At 45.3% G+C, this 20463-nt stretch overlaps 1 long non-coding RNA gene across 1 annotated transcript in view; it reads right to left on the minus strand.

Annotated features, from left to right (window-relative positions):
• Positions 1-1698: 1698 nt before the first annotated feature.
• The window catches only part of LOC137374125 (uncharacterized), a 44637-nt gene continuing 25872 nt past the window's right edge, over positions 1699-20463 (minus strand). The window contains exon 3 of the long non-coding RNA XR_010975766.1: positions 1699-2414. This is a non-coding gene — a long non-coding RNA (uncharacterized lncRNA). The remainder of the gene's footprint in view (positions 2415-20463) is intronic.

Here is a 20463-nt window from a genome sequence, read left to right on the forward strand (position 1 = left end):
CTTGCGCTTCTGACTTTTTTCCTGCCAACTGCTAAGTCTCTTCGACTCGACACACTTTAGCCCCGCCTTTATTTGTGCCCGCCAGCTCTGGCGATCGCTGGCAACTGACTCCCACGACTTGTGATCAATGTCACAGGACTTCATGTCGCGTTTGCAGACGTCTTTAAAGTGGAGACATGGACAGCCGGTGGGTCTGATACCAGTGGTGAGCTCGCTGTACAATGTGTCTTTGGGGATCCTGCCATCTTCCATGCGGCTCACATGGCCAAGCCATCTCAAGCGTGCTGACTCAGTTGGGTGTCTTAGCTGGGGATGTTGGCCGCCTCGAGGACTTCTGTGTTGGAGATACAGTCCTGCTACCTGATGGCAAGGATTCTCCAGAGGCAGCGAAGATGGAACGAATTGAGACGTCGCTCTTGGCTGACATACATTGTCCAGGCCTCGCTGCCATACAGCAAGGTACTGAGGACACAGGCTTGATACACAAGGACTTTTGTGTTCCGTGTCAGTGCGCCATTTTCCCACACTCTCTTGGCCAGTCTGGACATAGCAGTGGAAGCCTTTCCCATGTGCTTGTTGATTTCTGCATCGAGAGACAGGTTACTGGTGATAGTTGAGCCTAGGTAGGTGAACTCTTGAACCACTTCCAGAGCGTGGTCGCCGATATTGATGGATGGAGCATTTCTGACGTCCTGTCACATGATGTTCGTTTTCTTGAGGCTCATGGTTCGGCCAAATTCGTTGCAGGAAGCCGCAAACCTTTCGATGAGTCTCTGCAGACACTCTTCAGTGTGAGATGTGAAAGCAGCATCGTCATCAAAGAGGAGTTCCCTGATGAGGACTTTCCGTACTTTGGTCTTCGCTCTTAGACGGGCAAGGTTGAACAACCTGCCCCCTGATCTTGTGTGGAGGAAAATTCCTTCTTCCGAAGACTTGAACGCATGTGAGAGCAGCAGGGAGAAGAAAATGCCAAACAGTGTGGGTGCCAGAACATAGCCCTGTTTCACGCCACTCAGGATAGGAAAGGGGTCTGATGAGGTGCCACTATGCTGAATTGTGCCTTTCATATTGTCATGGAATGAGGTGATGATACTTAGTAGCTTTGGTGGACATCTGATCTTTTCTAGTAATCTGAAGAGACCACGTCTGCTGACGAGGTCAAAGGCTTTGGTGAGATCAATGAAAGCAATGTAGAGGGGCATCTGTTGTTCGTGGCATTTCTCCTGTACCTGACGAAGGGAGAACAGCATGTCAATGGTCGATCTCTCTGCACGAAAGCTACACTGTGCCTCAGGGTAGACGCACTCGACCAGCTTCTGGAGCCTGTTTAAAGCGACTCGAGCAAAGACTTTCCCCACTGTGCTGAGCAGGGAGATTCCACGGTAGTTGTTGCAGTCACCGCGGTCACCTTTGTTTTTATAGAGGGTGATGATATTGGCATCGCGCATGTCCTGAATTACTGCTCCCTCGTCCCAACACAGGCAAAGCAGTTCATGGAGTGCTGAGCGTATAGCAGGCTTGGCACTCTTGATTATTTCAGGGGTAATGCCGTCCTTCCCAGGGGCTTTTCCGCTGGCTAGAGAATCAATGGCATCACTGAGTTCCGATTTTGTTGGCTGTACGTCCAGCTCATCCATGACTGGTAGAGGCTGGGCTGCATTGAGGGCAGTTTCAGTGACAACATTCTCCCTGGAGTACAGTTCTAGGTAGTGCTCAACCCAGTGGTCCATTTGCTTGCGTTGGTCAGTGATTGTGTCCCCTGATTTAGATTTTAGATTTCCCCCATGGTATATTAAAATTTAAGTTTGCCAAGTTCAGATAATTATTCTGAAGAACTGTCCTTGTTGCATCTTGTAATTTCTATTATTAGGCTTCAAACATTGGAGTCTTGGTTACACCAATGGCTATATTCTGCAAAAACTACATTTCAAATAACTGGGGATGGGGCAAAAGGGAAAGAAGAATAGGTGAAAGAACACATTAATGACATATGCAGCTCAGGCAATGCAAATTATATTGTAGCAATGGTACTGTATTTGAAAGGAAACATTCTGAGCATTTTTTTCTATTTCTATCTTCTGAAAAGGTCATGATTCCGGATAACATCTACACTAGTACATTGTACACTGATTAATATGTTCAGTGATTAAACTTACAGCTAGATATTATGGTAAAAGAGTAAGAAATTAAAACAAAAACACTGTTGGACGAAGTCTAAGATTGTGTTACTACAGTCATCATATAATTCATTTTATTCCTTAATCACTGTTATTACATAAAGAACATGAAATGATTTTAGTAAATATTTCATTCTGCTTGTTACTTAATTCACTATTGTTCCTTATGTCCCTCACAGTTTCACTTTTAGCCACATGCCTCTCAACGGTCTTGAGTGCTGAAGGATGATTTTAATGCTAAAATAAGAAATATTACACCATTACAATTTATTCCAAGACAGATGAAACAAAAAGGATTATTAACCTCCATGTCTGTTCCTTATTTGACTCAACACTCAACAGTAGAAATAATGGCAGAATATATTCTTTAAAACAGAATGCCTATCTTGAAGGCTGCAAATAAAATTAAGAAAGTATTTCTGTACCAGTTAACCTAAAGGCACATCCTATTAATCACGATGGAACAAAACATATTGGCCCTGATTCTCCCCTGGGATCAAGGTTTTGGTACCTAGGCCAAAGGATTTATGCTTTTATTTCAAGTACAAATAGAGTTTTTTATTTGCTCATTGAATTGCCCCTTGCCCCAAACTTGTAGCAGTATTAGGAAGCGAAGGCTATAATACTTAAAGGGATGGGGGAGGGATTTAAAGAGGAAATTGAATATTTTTAAATGGACCATACTTTTTTTATATCTCTATGTCATTTTGCTTTCGTATCTAATAATAAATATCCTGACAGCCACTGTTACTGTTCTTATACAGCATTTAGAAAAGTACTTCATGGGAGGAAAATGAACTCTAATTAACTGCACTCCCACGTGCAATGTACAAAATAAGTGTAAAAGCTTTGTTGTACCTGCATTCTGCTTCTGAGCATGGTTGCTGCCAGAGGTCATAGCACCCACCACGCCTCCCCCCAAACACCCCCCGCCCCCCCTTGCCCGACCAGGAGCCTTCCCTTTTCTGTTCTTTCCCTTTTTCATAAGAATTGTGAGAACTTATCATTTACCTGCATTATTCTGTGTTTGCCTCTCACCCCTAACTCAACATTGAAATAATAAAATTCCTTCCGTCTTATATTGTGCTAAGGACCCAAATGACAAAATGAGGAAATTATAGGCCGGTGAGCCTTACGTCAGTAGTAGGGAAATTATTAGAGAGGATTCTTCGGGACAGGATTTACTCCCATTTGGAAACAAACAAACTTATTAGCGAGAGGCAGCATGGTTTTGTGAAGGGGAGGTCATGTCTCACTAATTTGATTGAGTTTTTTGAGGAAGTGACGAAGATGATTGATGAAGGAAGGGCAGTGGATGTTATCTATATGGACTTCAGTAAAGCCTTTGACAAGGTCCCTCATGGCAGACTGTACAAAAGGTGAAGTCACACAGGATCAGAGATGAGCTGGCAAGATGGATACAGAACTGGCTCAGTCACAGAAGACAGAGGGTAGCAGTGGAAGGGTGCTTTTCTGAATGGAGGGATGTGACTAGTGGTGTTCCGCAGGGATCAGTGCTGGGACCTTTGCTGTTTGTAGTATATATAAATGATTTGGAGGAAAATGTAGCTGGTCTGATTAGTAAGTTTGCGGACGACACAAAGGTTGGTGGAGTTACGGATAGTGATGAGGATTGTCAGAGGATACAGCGGGATATAGATCGGTTGGAGACTTGGGCGGAGAAATGGCAGATGGAGTTCAATCCGGACAAATGTGAGGTAATACATTTTGGAAGGTCTAATGCAGGTGGGTCTAATGCAGGCTCCCCACCTGAAGCTCCCCACCAGTTCTATGAGGAACTCCACAATATCATTAGTAGCCTTCCTAATACCGAACACCTGTTCGTGCTGGGGGACTTTAATGCCAAGGTTGGGGCCGACCATGACTCATGGCCCTCCTGCCTTGGGCGCTATGGTGTTGGAAGGATGAATGAGAATGGACAGAGACTGCTTGAGTTGTACCTATGATAACCTCTGCATCACCAACTCATTCTTTCATACTAAACCCTGTCACCAGGTTTCATGGAGGCACCCAAGATCACGTCGTTGGCACCAGCTGGACCTCATCGTCACAAGGTAAGCCTCCTTAAACAGTGTCCAAAGCACACGCAGCTTCCATAGTGTGGACTGCGACATCGACCACTCTCTGGTGTGCAGCAAAGTTAGACTCAAACCAAAGAAGCTACATCACTCCAAGCAGGAGGGTCACCCATGCATCAACACTAACAGAACTTCTTATCCACAGCAGTTACATAAGTTTCTAAATTCACTTGTAAAAGCCCCTCAAAATACTCCTGCAGGGGATGCAGAGACCAAGTGGGCCCACATCAGAGACGCCATCTATGACTCAGCAATGACCACCTTTGGCAAATGTGAGAAGCAGAATGCAGACAGGTTTCAATCTCACTTTGAAGAGCTGGAACCTGTCATAGCCGCTAAGTGCATTGCACTGTTGAACTACAAGAAAGCCCCCAGCAGGTTAACATTCGTTGAACTTAAAGTAGCCAGATGTGCTGCAAAAAGAACAGCCAGGTGGTGTGCAAATGACTACTAGCAACACCTGTGCAGTCGTATTCAGCTGGCCTCCGACGCTGGAAACATCAGAGGAATGTACGATGGTATTAAGAGAGCTTTTATTTTTATTTTTATTTTTTATTTAGAGATACAGCACTGAAACAGGCCCTTCGGCCCACCGAGTCTGTGCCGACCAACAACCACCCATTTATACGAACCGTACAGTAATCCCATATTCCTTATCACCTACCTACACTAGGGGCAATTTACAACGGCCAATTTACCTATCACCTGCAAGTCTTTGGATGTGGGAGTAAACCGGAGCACCCGGCGAAAACCCACGCAGACACAGGGAGAACTTGCAAACTCCACACAGGCAGTACCCAGAATCGAACCCGGGTCCCTGGAGCTGTGAGGCTGCGGTGCTAACCACTGCGCCGCTTTTGGGCCAACCATCAAGAAGATCGCCCCTCCTCAAGTCTAAAACAGGGGACACGATCAATGACCAATGCAAATGGATCGCTGGGTGGAGCACTACGTAGAACTGTACTCTAGGGAAAGTATTGTCACTGAGACCGCCCTCAATGCAGCCCAGTCTCTGCCAGTCATGGATGAGCTGGACGAACAGCCAACAAAATCAGAACTCAGTGATGCCATTTATTCTCTAGCCAGTGGAAAAGCCCCTGGAAAAGACGGCATTACCCCTGAAATAATAGAGTGCCAAGCCTGCTATACTCTCAGCACTCCATGAACTGCTTTGCCTGTGCTGGGATGAGGGAGCAGTACCACAGGACATGCGTGATGCCAATATGATCACCCTTTACAAGAACAAGGGTGACCGCAGTGACTGCAACAACTACTATGGAATCTTCCTGCTCAGCATAGTGGGGAAAGTCTTCGCTTGAGTCATTTTAAACAGACTCCAGAAGCTGGCTGAGCGTGTCTACCCTGAGGCACAGTGCAGCTTTCGAGCAGAGAGATCCACCATTGACATGCTGTTCTCCCTTTGCCAGCTACAGGAGAAATGCCGTGAACAACAGATGCCCCTCTATGTTGCTTTTACAGATCTCACCAAAGCCTTTGACCTGGTCAGCAGACGTGGTCTCTTCAGACCACTAGCAAAGATCGGATTTCCACCAAAGCTACTAAGTATCATCACCTCATTCCATGACAATATGAAAGGCACAATTCAGCATAGAATAAGGCCTCATCAGGCCTCTTTCCTATCCTGAGTGGCGTGAAACAGGGCTGTGTTCTCGCACCTACACTGTTTGGGATCTTCTTCTCACTGCTGCTCTCACTTGCATTCAAATCTTCGGAAGAAAGAATTTTTCTCCACACAAGATCAGGTGGCAGGTTGTTCAACCTTGCCTGTCTTAGAGCGAAGGCCAAAGTACGGAAGGTCCTCATCAGGGAACTCCTCTTTGCTGACGATGCTGCATTCACATCCCACACAGAAGAGTGTCTGCAGAGACTCATCGGCAGGATTGCGGCTGCCTGCAACGAATTTGGCCTAAGCATCAGCCTCAAGAAAATGAACATCATGAGACATGACGTCAGAAATGCCCCATCCATCAATATCGGCGACCACGCTCTGGAAGTGGTTCAAGAGTTCACCCACCTAGGCTCAACTATCACCTGTAACCTGTCTCTCAATGCAGAAATCAACAAGCGCATGGGAAAGGCTTCCTCTGCAATGTCCAGACTGGCCAAGAGGGTGTGGGAAAATGGCGCACTGACACGGAACACAAAAGTCCGAGTGTGTCAAGCCTATGTCCTCAGTACCTTGCTCTACGGCAGCGAGGCCTGGACAACGCATGTCAGCCAAGAGCAACGTCTCAGCTCATTCCATCTTCGCTGCCTCCAGAGAATCCTTGGCATCAGGTGGCAGGACCGTATCTCCAATGCAGAAGTCCTCGAGGCGGCCAACATCCCCAGCATATACGCCTAACTGAACCAGCGGCGCTTGAGATGGTTTGGCCATGTGAGCCGCATGGAAGATGGCAGGATCCCCAAGGACACATTGTACAGCGAGCTTGTCACTGGTATCAGACCCACTGGCCGTCCATGTCTCCGCTTTAAAGACATCTGCAAATGTGAAATGAAGTACTGTAACATTGACCACGTCGTGGGAGTCAGTTGCCAGTGATCGCCAGAGCTGGTGGACAGCCATAAAGGCGGGGCTAAAGAATGGCGAGTCGAAGAGACTTAGGAGTTGGCTGAAAAAAAGACAGAAGCTCAAGGAGAGAGCCAACTCTGTAACAGCCCCGACAACCAATTTTATCTGCAGTGTCTGTGAAAGAGTCTGTCACTCTAGAATTGGCCTTTTCTAGCCACTACAGCCACTGCTTCACAAACCACTGACCACCTCTAGGTGCTTACCCATTGTCTCTCGAGATAAGGAGGCCAAAGAGTGTGCCCATGTCTCTACTGCCCTTGTTCTTCTAGGTGGTATAGGTCACAGGTTTGGAAGGTTCTGTTGAAGGAGCCTTGGCAAGCTGCTGAAGTACATCTTGTAGATGGTACACACTGCAGACATGGTGCTCCTGTAGTGAAGGGAGTGAATATTTAAGGTGGTAAATGGGGTGCTAATTAAGTAGGCTGCTTTGTCCTGAATGGTGTCGAGCTTCTTGTGTGTTGAAGCGGCGCTCATCTAGGAACCTTAGTTGGAGATGTATTAAATTAACAGAAGAAAAATGACTAGATACATGAATAATGTCAAATTTGCATTACTAATCACCTGCATTGCACTCAGGCTAAAAACCATCAGACAAATTATAAGACAAATGTAAAGAAAAATATGCAACAGAACATAGCTTCTTACTTCAGCAAGAAATAAACCCTGAGACATGAATGTATTACTCTGTGGGATAGATGGGATCATTGCAGAGTACTCTGCTAAGAATCTTAGGGGAAATCACTGGAAGTCGGTAATTCCCTAGAAAGGTAGACAAGCAACAAACCAATGTAGCTTATTTATGCTGTTCATTTATGAGTAACTGTTCTGCCTATTTGCATAAACCTATACTATCATTATCCCTGTGACTGCCCTTCCAGATTAATGCTGTAATACTGTCACACTAAACATGCTCAACATAATCTCAACGATAGGATAATTGTAATCTTGTTAGTCGTAGTGTTTATTCAGAAATCCTTTCTCTGTTGGTTTAATAGTAGGTGATCAGTATGGTAAATTTTACATATTTCATATTTTTTTGTTCTGTTAATTTAATTTCCTTTTTTCCCAAACTAAGGGGACTCTCACAATACTATTTATTGTTACCCATTTAAAGTAGACATTTCTACACAGTCTCTGGAATCTCACATATTAAAGACATACATCTGTAAGATCAAAAAGGTTACCTACGGACAATTTACGTCCATTAAAATACCAGTTTAATTCTGTAATTTTTTATGCAATTTGACAGGATGACAGTAAATTTATTTTTATTATGAGTTAGATCTACTCCTGGGATCATTCTCTTTGATGCCAATAGGAATTGTGGAGGAGGATTGAAATGACTTCTAAAAGTGTCATGTCACCAATATATTCATATCTTTATATATCTTTCATATTGATTTTGTAAAATAGAAATATAAATAAACAGAAGTTCATTTTTCCCCTGCAAAGGTACTGGTGTATGATTTAGTTCACTAGTCTCTCTTCAAAGAGTACATTATTTGCTAAGGATCTGCCCCAGTTGTAAATGTCTACTCGACATCTGTATAATTAAAAGTCTTGCACCTTGTCACTCATTGCAACTGTGTTTCATGTTAATGCTTGACCTCAGAAGCATCATACCTCAGAAGTGTCAAACCTCAGAGCATCACAGTTCCAAAGAATCCATTTGGAGACTTACCTATATTAAGATTCAGCTTATGTCGCTGATAGTAATCAGAGATTAAGGGTTGAAGCTCTACTCCAGGATTTGATCAAATAATCTAGGATGACACTTAAGAGCAGTCATGAGGCAGTTTTGCATTGTTGAAGGTGCCTGTCTGCCTATTCAGATGGATGTAAAGGACCTCATACCACTATTAAAAGAGCAGAGAATTCTCCCAGTGTACTGGCCAACATTTATCTTTCAATCTAAAAGTAAATAAACTGGTCATTTATCTCAGTACCGATGTGGGAGCTAGCTGTGCATAAATTGATTGTAAATCCCACAGCTTTTAGCTTAACTCGTAACCTTCCATGTGAAATTTTATCAAATGGGTTTTGGAAGACCAGGGCCGGAATTTAATGAGTGCTGTGGCGTTCCCGAAGGTGGGACAGGAAGTTGACATAACTTCTGCTTCCACTCCGTTTCCCGTTTCACACGCAATTTTTTATGTAAATGAACTGTGCGGTGAACGGCACGGGAGACACGTGGGATCATGCGGCAGGGACAGCCTTTCATTGGTGGAGCTCGCCATCACTGGCCCAAGCACCATGATCGCCACAGATATAAGACATTCTGTGCTTGCAGCCTCAAGGATCAGCAGCTTTCCTTTCATATAAGTACCTTCAGATTAATCGAAATTGAGGCTTTTACTTAATTCAAAATGTTTTTGCCTCCCTTATTTTGTGAAAGTAACCACCAACTTCACATCCTTTATTTTTCCTGCAGCAAAGGTGAGTCAGATGTCAGCCAGTAGGCAGAGACCAGCCCCACGGTTCAGTGATGCCTTCCCTGCAGGTTCTCACCCAGGCCATCGGAGAAAGGCGGAGGGGTCTTCTTCCTTGCAAATGGAAACCAAAGACCCTCCTGCCTGACCAAGGTGGCCTGGGTGGAGGTAGCAAAGGAGGTCTCGAAATGGGGGGGTGACATGCAGAACCTTGGTGCAGTGCCACAAGCGCTTCAATGACTTGCTCAGCTACTGTGGAACACGTGATCAGACTTGATGCCATTCGGCCATGATTGCCAATCTTCATCGTGGCACACATTGTTTATGTGCTTGCATATGTCATGCGAAAGCCACTGCAGAATGAGTGATGTTGATGCTTGTATGGAATGACTGTGATGCATCTTTTGCTATGTCATTAAATCTGCACTGTCTGCTGCAGGATAAATGCAGCAACAACCAGCGTGAGCGTGCGAAAACGGCAGCAGGGTTTCCTGACATCAGGGTACTGACCACAGCTGAGGAGGAGGCATCAAAGATCACAAGATAGGAGGGAGGCAGGGTGTTCAGAGATGGCGAGGCAGGAGCCACAAGGCATAAGGTTGAAGTGCCATCTCCACTCTTGCAGCCATATGTGGACACTAAAAGACATTGTGTGAACTCGTGCATTAGATTCTTAAAGTGCCTCTGTTTGTGTCTCCACTGCAGGTGCCCACACTCGAGTCGTGGAACGCCACGTGGCCCAACACTCCTCCTCTGGGGAGCAAGAAGAAGCCAATGCTCCAGAGGGTGTACCATCACCTGACTCTCCTTCCACCTCCGCCAGTGCAGATACATCCACACGGTCTGCGGGGGGTTTAAGATTAGAATCTGGGTCACAGACTGGTGGTCACGACACAGACACTTCCCAGCAGCTGAGGGAGCATGTGACAGCCGGGTACCCTGACAATCGGAGGACTGCTGGGGACCAGGCCCCTGCTCAGCCCCATGCATATGATGATAGAAACATAGAAAAATAGGAGGAGTAGGCCATTTGGCCCTTCGTGCCTGCTCTGCCATTCAATACGATCATGGCTGATCATCCAAACTCAGTAACCTGTTCCTGCTTTCTCCACGTATCCCTTGATCCCATTAGCCCTAAGGGCTATCTCTAACTCTTTCTTGAATATATTTAATGATTTGGCTTCAACTGCTTTCTGTGGTAGAGAATTCCACAGGTTCACCACTCTCTGGGTGAACAAATCCCTCCTCATCTCAGTCCTAAATGGCTTACCCCTTATCGTTAGACTGTGACCCTTGGTCCTGGACACCCCCGCCATTGGGAACATCCTTCCTGCATCTAGTCTGTCCAGTCCTGTTAGAATTTTGTAGGTTTCTATGAGATCCCCTCTCATTCTTCTAAACTCTAGCGAATACAAGCCTAATCAGCCCAATCTCTCTTCATACATCAGTCCTGTCATCCCAGGAATCAGTCTGCTGAACCTTCACTGCACTCCCCCCATAGCAAGAACATCCTTCCTCAGATAACGAGACCAAAACTGCACACAATACTCCAGATGTGGTCTCACCAAGGCCTTGTATAATTGTAGCAAGTCATTCTTGCTCCTGTACTCGAATCCTCTCGCTATGAAGGCCAACATACCATTTACCTTCTTAACTATCTGCTGCACCTGCATGCTCACTTACAGCGACTAGTGCACAAGGACACCCAGGTCTCACTGCACCTCCCCCTTTCCCAATCGAATGCCATTCAAATAATATTCAAAGTGATATATCTGTTTGAGAGGGGGATGTCTGCAGGGGACTCCTGCACTACCTGCCTGCACCTACTACCCTGCCTGGTGGTCAGCCATCCCTTTTCTGCCTGTGCAGCCATTACCTGCGGTGTGACCACCTCGCTAACATGCTATCCACGACGTCCTCAGCATCACGGATGTTCCACAGTGAATCCACCCACAGCTCCAGCTCCGTAACATGTGTAGCCAGTAACTGCAGATGGATACACTTCCTGCACACATGGGCATTAGGGACACTGGAAGCGTCTCTGATTTCCCCCATAGCGCAGGAGGAGCATATCACGGGTACGAGCTCTCCTACCATGACTTACCTTTAGATTACTTAGTTACTCCTTTTAATTAAAAAAATACTAATTATGCTAGGGGCCTTGTTCTACTCCAAACACTACCCACGACAATCTAAAGTCCTTAATAAATTACACTATTTAAAAAAAAAACACACTTTAGTAGTACTAACCTTATCACTGATATGGTAGGTTTAAAAAAAGAACTTTCCCCTTTTTTAAAATCTATTTCCAGGCACTAACAGCTGTTACTCACCAACCAATCACCTTGCAGCTTTCCTGTGATGTCACTGTTAACTTTTTTTCCAAACTCCGGCACGGCTGCACTGCTACCACTCTGCTCCAGGAAGGTAAGTGACTGGGCCTCGATCCTCGGGTTCAATTTATCCTCTTCTCTCACTCGGCGTTCTCCCACAGGTCCGCTCCGCTCCCGGAAGGTAAGATCCTCTGTTCGTTGCTACGAGAAGTCTGCTGGATGTGCAGCAAAGCATGTGGAAAATATGTCGGAGATGCCTGAGGTCATGCGTGATTTTGTATGTGCCATAGAGGAGTCCATGCAAGACATGACATCTGCCATGTCCCAGGCATATGAGCATCTGGCTTCCTTGGTTGAGAGTGGGGAGGAGGTGGCGTAGTGGTAATGTCACTGGACTAGTAATCCAGAGCCCAGGCTAATGCTCTGGGGACATGGGTTTGAATCCCAGCACGGTAGCTGGTGAAATTTGAATTCAATTAATAAATCTGGAATTAAAAAGCTAGTCTAATGGAGACTGTGCAACCATTGTAAATTGTTGTAAAAACCGACCTGGTTCACTATTGTCCTTTAGGAAAGGAAATCTGCTGTCCTTACTTAGTCTGGCCGACATGTGACTCCAGACACACAGCAATGTGTTTGACTCTTAAATACTTAGCAAGCCACTCAATTGTCAAGTGCAGTTAGGGATGGACAACAAATGCCCACATCCCACAAACAAATAAAAAAAAACTTTGGCAAGCTCCGTGGCAAGTCTGGTTGAGTACTTGAGCCATATGCGATCTTACCTGCACTCCGTTGCTGTTGCCGTGGGCTCCAGGCAGCAGGGTCTAAGTGAGAAGGGCACAAGGTACCTGGACCTCCCTCCGGGTGACCCTTCCCCTCAGGGAGACAGCAGGTACCATCGTGCACACAGATGAAGGAGGAGTGCATGCCAGCTGCCCTGGGGCCTTTCTCTCAGTACACCCCCAGGGTAAGCAGTGTCTTGTCCTCCCCCAACCCCCTGACATTGACCCCCTTACCTCCAGCACACGGGAGATACTCAAGCACCATTGCCGCAGAGCCCCCAGAAGGATGGAGCCATCAAGGCCCCAGTCCTCCACAGGATGACCGCCATTAATCCACAGCAACGGGACAGCGCACAGAGCAGACTGACTCCACCTCAGCTGCTAATGACGGTGTAGCACGTATATGTAGTGGTAGAAAAAGAAAATTTAAACAGATTTGAGCACAAAGGTGGCACAGGTGATGTACATATTGTGATAATGTTAAAGATTTTTTGATACATCTTTATTTCATTTAAAATTTGAGCCACCCTCGTTAATCTTTTGCTTGTTTTCAGATGGACACAAAGATTTTCTTTGGAGGCCTATGGCAGGAATACAATGATGTTTGCAAAGCATCTCAGAAAATGTCTAATGTCCATTTCTCATTTAAATTTGAGCCTTCAGTTTTCTATGATGGCTGTTTTCCTATTCATGATTTTCCACTACTGTCATGTCTTACCTTTCAGTTTCTTCAGTCATAACTTAACACTGCTTGCAGTGTCGTGTAGTCGCCTTCATCATAGCCCGTAGATGATTTCAAATGTCAATCACATGAAAGTGCAGCAATGCTTCGTTAAGATTGCAAAGATGAATAAGACCTCAGGCAAAAGGGAATTTCTGTGGGAAATTGTTATGTTTCTTCTCCCAACATTACTTGATGATGTGGCTTATTGTTGGCTAAAACGTGCATAAATGAGGTTCCCCTGATGTCCCTTGCATCTCTCTCCATGGCCCTAATATTGATGACTGCATGTTTGACATTGCTGTTTTCCTCCTCACACCTCATAGTCTTCCTCATCTGACGAGGATTGTTGTTTTTCCTGTTCCTCCGCCTGCAGAATGTCGCCAGGTCTAATTACAAGGTTGTGTAAGGCACAGCGGAAAATGATTAGTTGTGACACCCTCTGTGGCGCATACTAAAGAGGCCCTCCAGACTGGTCAAGGCAGCGGAATTGTATTTTCAGCATGCAAATGGTGTGTTCAATGATGGCTCTGGTGGTTGCGTGAGTAACATTGTACCTCTCTTCAGCAGCGCTTTGGGGATGACGCACAGGCGTCATCTACCCACCAAAGTGGGTAACCCTTGTCACCCAGGATCTAGCCGTCCACTTCGACTGGTTCCTTGAAAACTGCTGGCAGCTGGGAGTTCCTCAAATGTATGAGTCGTGACAGCTCCCTGAGAAACATGCATAAATATGCATCATTCTTCTCCTGTAGTTGCAAACCAGTTGAACGTTTAAAGAGTGGAAGACTTTGTGAGTCACAAAGACAGAAGGCTGGTCCCAGGGAGCTCTAATGGGCACATGAGTACAGCCGATCATCCCTTACACTCTAGGGAACCTAGCGATGGCACCAAAGCCTGCAGACCTTGCTTCCTGGCTGTCCTCATCTACTGGTAAGTAGATGGAATCATTGGCATGTCAAGAAAGGGCATTGGTCACCTCTCTGATGCACCTGTGGTGTGTGATGCCATGTACATTCCCCAGGGATCCCTGGAAGGACACACTAGCAAGAAACTTGAATGCAGCAGTCACCCTAAGGCATGGGATTCCCACCGAAGCTGAGCAGCTGCAAGTCATGCCGCAGAATCCACAAATTTCCGTGACCATTTCACGTGACATTCTTAGGCATCTCTGGCATTACCTCTCAGAGATTTGAAGGTAATTTATCCTTGTCCTGAGGATGCGATGGCGTGCCAGTGCCTGTCTTCAATAAGGCCGTTCCACAATGTTATCATTTGCAGCGTCCTCACCTTCCTGTTCTGCCTGTTGCTGGCATTCAGGCATCATGAGTTGAGGGAAAAGATCCCTCCTTAGTCTCTCCCTTTGCTCTACTTCCTGTGGTACTAGAGAAATTGTGTGTGTGAGACCCATGTTGCTGTGGCATTTCTGAACAATAAATAAGCAAAGCGTGGCAATTCAATCCTCTGTTGACGCTGAGCTGAAACATTAGGCAATGAACAGCTCCTTTATATCTGTCTTCAAATTGCAGCCAGATAGAAGACACACCCACTGTCGTTTGCCTCCTCCCACTTTCCTTGCTATTCTTGAGTGGGCACGTGGTTTCCATTATCGTTGGAGAAAATGGTGCATGTGGAATTCAGGACAAGTGTCCACCTTCCAACCTCCTCCTGCAACCTTCCAGCTTGAACCCATCACCCTTGACCCACCCAATGTTACCATTTCCCTTGCCTCCATTATCATTGAGCCTCCCCCCATTACGGTGCAGTGTGATCATCAATTTATTCATTCAATCCCTCCACCCGCTCCTACTCCTGTTATTATCAACATGTCGACTCTTACCTTTGAACCTCTTCACATCGAACTGACCATTGTTGCCGAGTCCCGTTCCCTTCCATATGAAGCGGTCGAATACCCACCCATTAGTCTTGATCTTCTCCCCCTACAGAATCTATTTGCCCCCAACTGTGACCATTCCTTCTGCTAGCCAGTATCCTCAATTTGTCCCACAGCTCCCTGACATTGACAACACTCATCCCTCCCTTTAGGCCCTTGCCAAATATCTTCACGCTGTACTGATCTAAACCACCCACCAACCCCACAGCTGACAACGTGAAGCTTCAGCATGAACAGCAACCATCCCATGCCCTGGATGCTCCATTCCACCCTCCCCTGCTCCTCCATGCACCTGACCAACCCCACCCTTCCCTCCCCGACTACCCTCCCCTGCTTTTCCATGCACCCAATCGCCCCACCCTTCCCTCCCTAACTACCTTCCCTGCTCCTCCATGTACCCAATCACCCCACCCTTCCCTCCCTGACTACCCTCCCTGCTCCTCCATGTACCCAATCGCCCCACCCTTCCCTCCCTGACTACCCTCCCTGCTCCTCCATGTACCCAATCGCCCCACCCTTCCCTCCCTGACTACCTTCCCTGCTCCTCCATGTTGACCCCGCCCATGCCTTCACTGCCATCCCTTAGAAGATTCATGCCTGCTGGTGCCAAGCCTGGAGGCAAATATCAATTCCAATGTTGACCTGAAGGCAAACATCCATTCCAATGCTGGCGTTAGTTTTGTGGATGAGTTAAAGAGAGAACAGCATAGACCTGAGACTTAACTACACAAATCCGACTGCTGCATAGCATCGTGCAACTATCATGAACTGGGTGGCACAGGAATAGCGCTTGCCATTTAATTAATCTGGAAGGCAGGACTGAATTGTAACTATGTGTAGGGTAATGAATATTCATGTTATGTAAATGATGCAAAGTTGCAATCTGCCACCGGGCTGGGGGAACCCCGGAATGCTGCAAACCTGCTGCTAACTTAATTTCTCTAAAATATCCCACCATCGGGAATCCGAGAAAACACCTCCCACCTAATTATATCACCCTGTATGCTAGCAATTCTGCTCTTGCAAAGCCCATAAGGCAGTGTTTGATTGACCTGGGTTTGATTGTATTAGTCTGTCCTCTTATCTATGTTCACTGTGCTTGATTGCTTAATTCTATGGGTGGAGCTTAAGAATTGAAACTGAAACTAAGAGACAGAGATTGTTCTTAGAAGACATTGTACTGAGAACTTGTAAGTGCTAAGATATTTTAAAGTGCTGTGAATAAACCAGTTGTGATTTAATACAAGTGTGATATCTGCATTGCTCTGAGATAAATCAGATTATATAATATCCAGCAACCTGGTGAAAACATAACAAAAACGTGACGACAAGGATGATTCAGCAAAATTTTATTGTTTCCACTCCAGAACCATTTCTTTCAATGCCGGGAAGTCCTCCCTTGTGCTGGGAGCGATGGATTTCAAGGTTCAAGACCTACTTGCTCACTACGGGGATGGACAAGCCAGATATAGCAGTGAACCTTAAGAAAGCAATACTTGTACATTGTCTCAGAACAGAAGGCCAGCACATATTTGAGCGGCTCACAGAAGATATGCCTGCATTTGATTCGGTGGTAAGTGCTCTCGAAAAATACTTTGGGCCAAAGGAAAGTACGATGATAGAGCAGTGCGCATTCTGCCAGAGATCCCAGGGACATGGTGAGCCCATTAAACAATACGTGGCAGCATTGCAGCAATTGGCTGTAAATTTGGCACACTAACCAACAAACTAATTCATGACCAATTAATTGAAAAGACTTCAATTCCATGAATTAAGGAACCTCTCCTCATGGAGAATGATGATTTAACCTTGAAAAAAGCCATAATTTTGGCAGTCCAGATCGAATCTGCCATGTTAGATTCAAAGAGGTTACACACACAAGCACCCTTAGACTCAGGGTTGAAAATACAGCTTGCACACCCAGCTTCAGTGCAAGGGTTAAGGTCAAGAAGATCTCAGCAACCTCATCAAAATGTGCCCCTTCACAGTCAGATACCTTCAAAACTGTGCCCAAATTGTGGAAATGCTCATTGAGTCACAATGCCATGTCCAGCTCGAGGAAGAAATGTTTAAAGTGGAACCATTTTGCAAAGATGTGCAGGTCTTCGAAGAAAAAGACTTCATCAGATCGACATGTGGGGGAGTCTCTTCCCGAGAATGAAGTACAACATGTATTTACCATCATGAAAAGTAAAGTGCCAGCTCACTTTAAGGAGTGCTCAGTCGAGATCGCAGGCATTTCACTGTCACCTCTTATCGATGTTGACACAAAAGTATCCATTTTGAGTGACAAACTCCACCATCGGTATTTTTCACAATTCTCTCTCACTCCTGCAACAGACACTCTTCAAGCTTATGACGACATTATCTTTCTACTTTTGGGGATGATCACAGTTCCAGTATGCTACAAACATGTCACCCTAGACAGATTCACTTTCTATATAGCTAAAGGCCGAAGTCTTATGGGGGTGAATTTTTCGATAGGCTTGGATTCAAACTTGAAGACCCCACCAGAGCACACATTAATAGAATTGATGATGCAGATTATACATGCCAGTATCCTTCTTCATTTACTGGATTTGGGGAGATCAAAGGGTACAGTCATGCTCCTTGTGTTGATATATCAATTAGAGCAGTTTCACAAAATTTGAGATGGTTGCCATTTGCTATCTGAGATAAATCAGACATATAGGGCTGGATTTTAAAGTCCTTCTGCCGTCTGGAACATAGGAAGGGGTGCAATGAAGATTTGTGCGGTGGAAGCCTGCCACCAACTCCAACGGCGACAGGCCCCGAGCCGATATCAGCGGCGGCGCCAAGGCCTCGTGGCAGCCGCCCCACCGCTCGGCAACGGGACCCCCATTACAATATGTAAATTAATAAGGGTCCTGTCGCCTCCTTGATCGCCATACCGATCTTCATTCGGGTGGCTGACAATGCCGTGCCTTCAAATCCCCGTTCAGGGAAACGTGGCACAACACCTGTGGGCAGGAGGGCAGGAGGATTGTTTCTCTGGGCAGGAGGGGGGGGGGAATTGGGGTGACATCGCTTTGGATTGGTCGGTGGAGGTGATGGGATGGGGTAAAGGGCAAAGGTGCAGAACTTTGGGGGTGGGGGAAGGTCAAATTCTTAATAAACAAATTCCGGGGGGGGGGAAGGGCAGGAATGTTTTGAAATGCCATTGTGGGGGGGCTTGAGAAAATTAATTTAACGGTAATTTGAGTCTTTTTTTTGGTCATTGAACTGAAGCATATATATATAGATATTATTATAGATATAGATATTATTATTATATATATATATATAAAAAACTGACCTGACCCTTTAATTTTAAAGTCTCCATTGAGGCCTGTAAGCCCTTTAAAAGTGGTGCTGACCCCTGCGCATTGGCACCAGACACTGTTGCTGGTGATGGCTCACCCGCCCTCTCATCGTGGAGGGTGGGCGCCATGGCCATGCAAATGAGCTGCCGCGGCTCCGTGACGCGGTGTCGTTGTGGGCAGGGCGCATTTTTTTACTTCCATTGCCTACTTCGGCGGTGGTCTCTTAAAATGCAGCCCATAATATCAAAAATACAACAAGGCAAAGACATACCAAAAAAAATTCCACCTAAGTGTACCATGTTGTAAGGTTTATCACAGTCGATTTGGGTTGACAATTCCCCAAAGAAATTAAGATGGTTGGTCAGGTAGGATTTTTTCCACCTAAAACCACATTGACTGCTATTATTAGGTTACGATTGTACAGATAATCCTCACGTTTATTCCTGATAGTTATTTCTATTATTTTTAATGGAACTGTAGAAAGATTAATAGGTCCATAGTTGCCCAAATACATTTGTTACTATTTTTGAATATGAGTACTATGTTAGCTTTGTCTATTCTACTGGTACTTCCCTAGTGTTCAATGACTCCCTCATAATGATTGGCAACATCTTATAAGTCTCCTTGCTAGAGTCTCTCAATACTCTGAGATACCATTTAGCCCTCTTTTGAAGGCAGAGTGCCCAAAATTGCACATAATAAGCCACATGTTTGTTAATTTTACTGAGAAGACAGATGTACATACATAATAGTGTAATATCAGTAGGAAGTATTTATCCATTTGTATGGCAGCTCAGAGGATTGCTTCAATCCAGAAATGGATTTATTTAAATTAGTAAAGGGTTTTAAATAATGGCTATCTATTTTGTCAATGTTCAATTCACATTAATTCACCAGAGAATTTTGCTGGGGAGAAGCAGGTACTGCTCAATTGTGCCCCCACTTCCTCTCGGCAGTAACACCAGAGATGTGTCCAGCACCTGAGCTTACCCTTGGGACTCGATCATCAATGGGCTTTTCAACAAATAAGGGCCATTACATAGAAGCTTCAATCAATGTCCAAACATACACCTTTTTAAGCAAAGGTACTGGATAGCAATCACAGTGGAGACCCTGGCTTGATTGATCTGCTTTCAAGCCCAGGGACATTGAACTAAATTATGGCACCCACAACCACCACTGCTGAAATTGATTCTATCTATTCCTGAAATTACTGATATAAAATACAACCAATAACAAAACACTCAATTTTAAACCTTCAACCTACAGTAATGAGGAAGGTGATGGTGTTAATAGTTCCTGTGCATGATATGGCATAAAGATCTGTGTTCCCATTGTTTGCTAATTATTCTCAAGATATTATTCAAGGCAACCTGCATGGTTGTTGATACTTTAACACACCTGAACCAGCATTTTATTTTTTAGTGATATGAATATTCAACAAAGTGGGAACAGAAACACAGGGGGAATTTTTCCAGGCAAGGGGAGGTAGGTTTGTGTGTGTACAGGGAGTTAAATCTCCTGAAAGTGGCATCAGGTTGCGATCCCAATATCATCCCACCCTTTCTTCAGTTCACCCAGGCGGGATTGAAGGTGAGCGGAGAACCTTTTTGGATCTGTCAGGTAATAATTAAAATATTCAAATAGGTCATTAATCACTGATTTTAACCTTCAATTCTGCCTTTAACAGCCAGGGCACCTGTTTTCTGACCTGTCAGTAACTCGCCAGTGTTACCAGTGAAACTAGCAGGCTGGGAAGGCTTTAATTAGTGAAACTGAAGTGCTTCAGCTATGGCCAGGTGAGAGAGGCTGCTGTTCATAGCACTTTTTCTCTGAGAGAGTGCTATCACAGTTTGGCAGGTGATTGTCAACTGCTTAGAAGATACTTCACCTGTCTCGCACTTCATTCACCTTCAGCTGCACTTCCTGTAGTGTTGCGCTGTGTTCTTAGGACTTCATTAAATGACTGTCACAGGCTTTATATTCGGATTCAGCACAAGCATTATTTATTGTCTTACTGAGCTACATTGCATGATCTCAGGTCCAGGTCATTTCCTCACTGGTATGTGTGTACTCTCTGTAAGCCATGTCCTGTGTGTGCCTCGCAAA

Source organism: Heterodontus francisci, chromosome 10 (assembly GCF_036365525.1).
Source record: "Heterodontus francisci isolate sHetFra1 chromosome 10, sHetFra1.hap1, whole genome shotgun sequence".
Taxonomy (NCBI): domain Eukaryota; kingdom Metazoa; phylum Chordata; class Chondrichthyes; order Heterodontiformes; family Heterodontidae; genus Heterodontus; species Heterodontus francisci.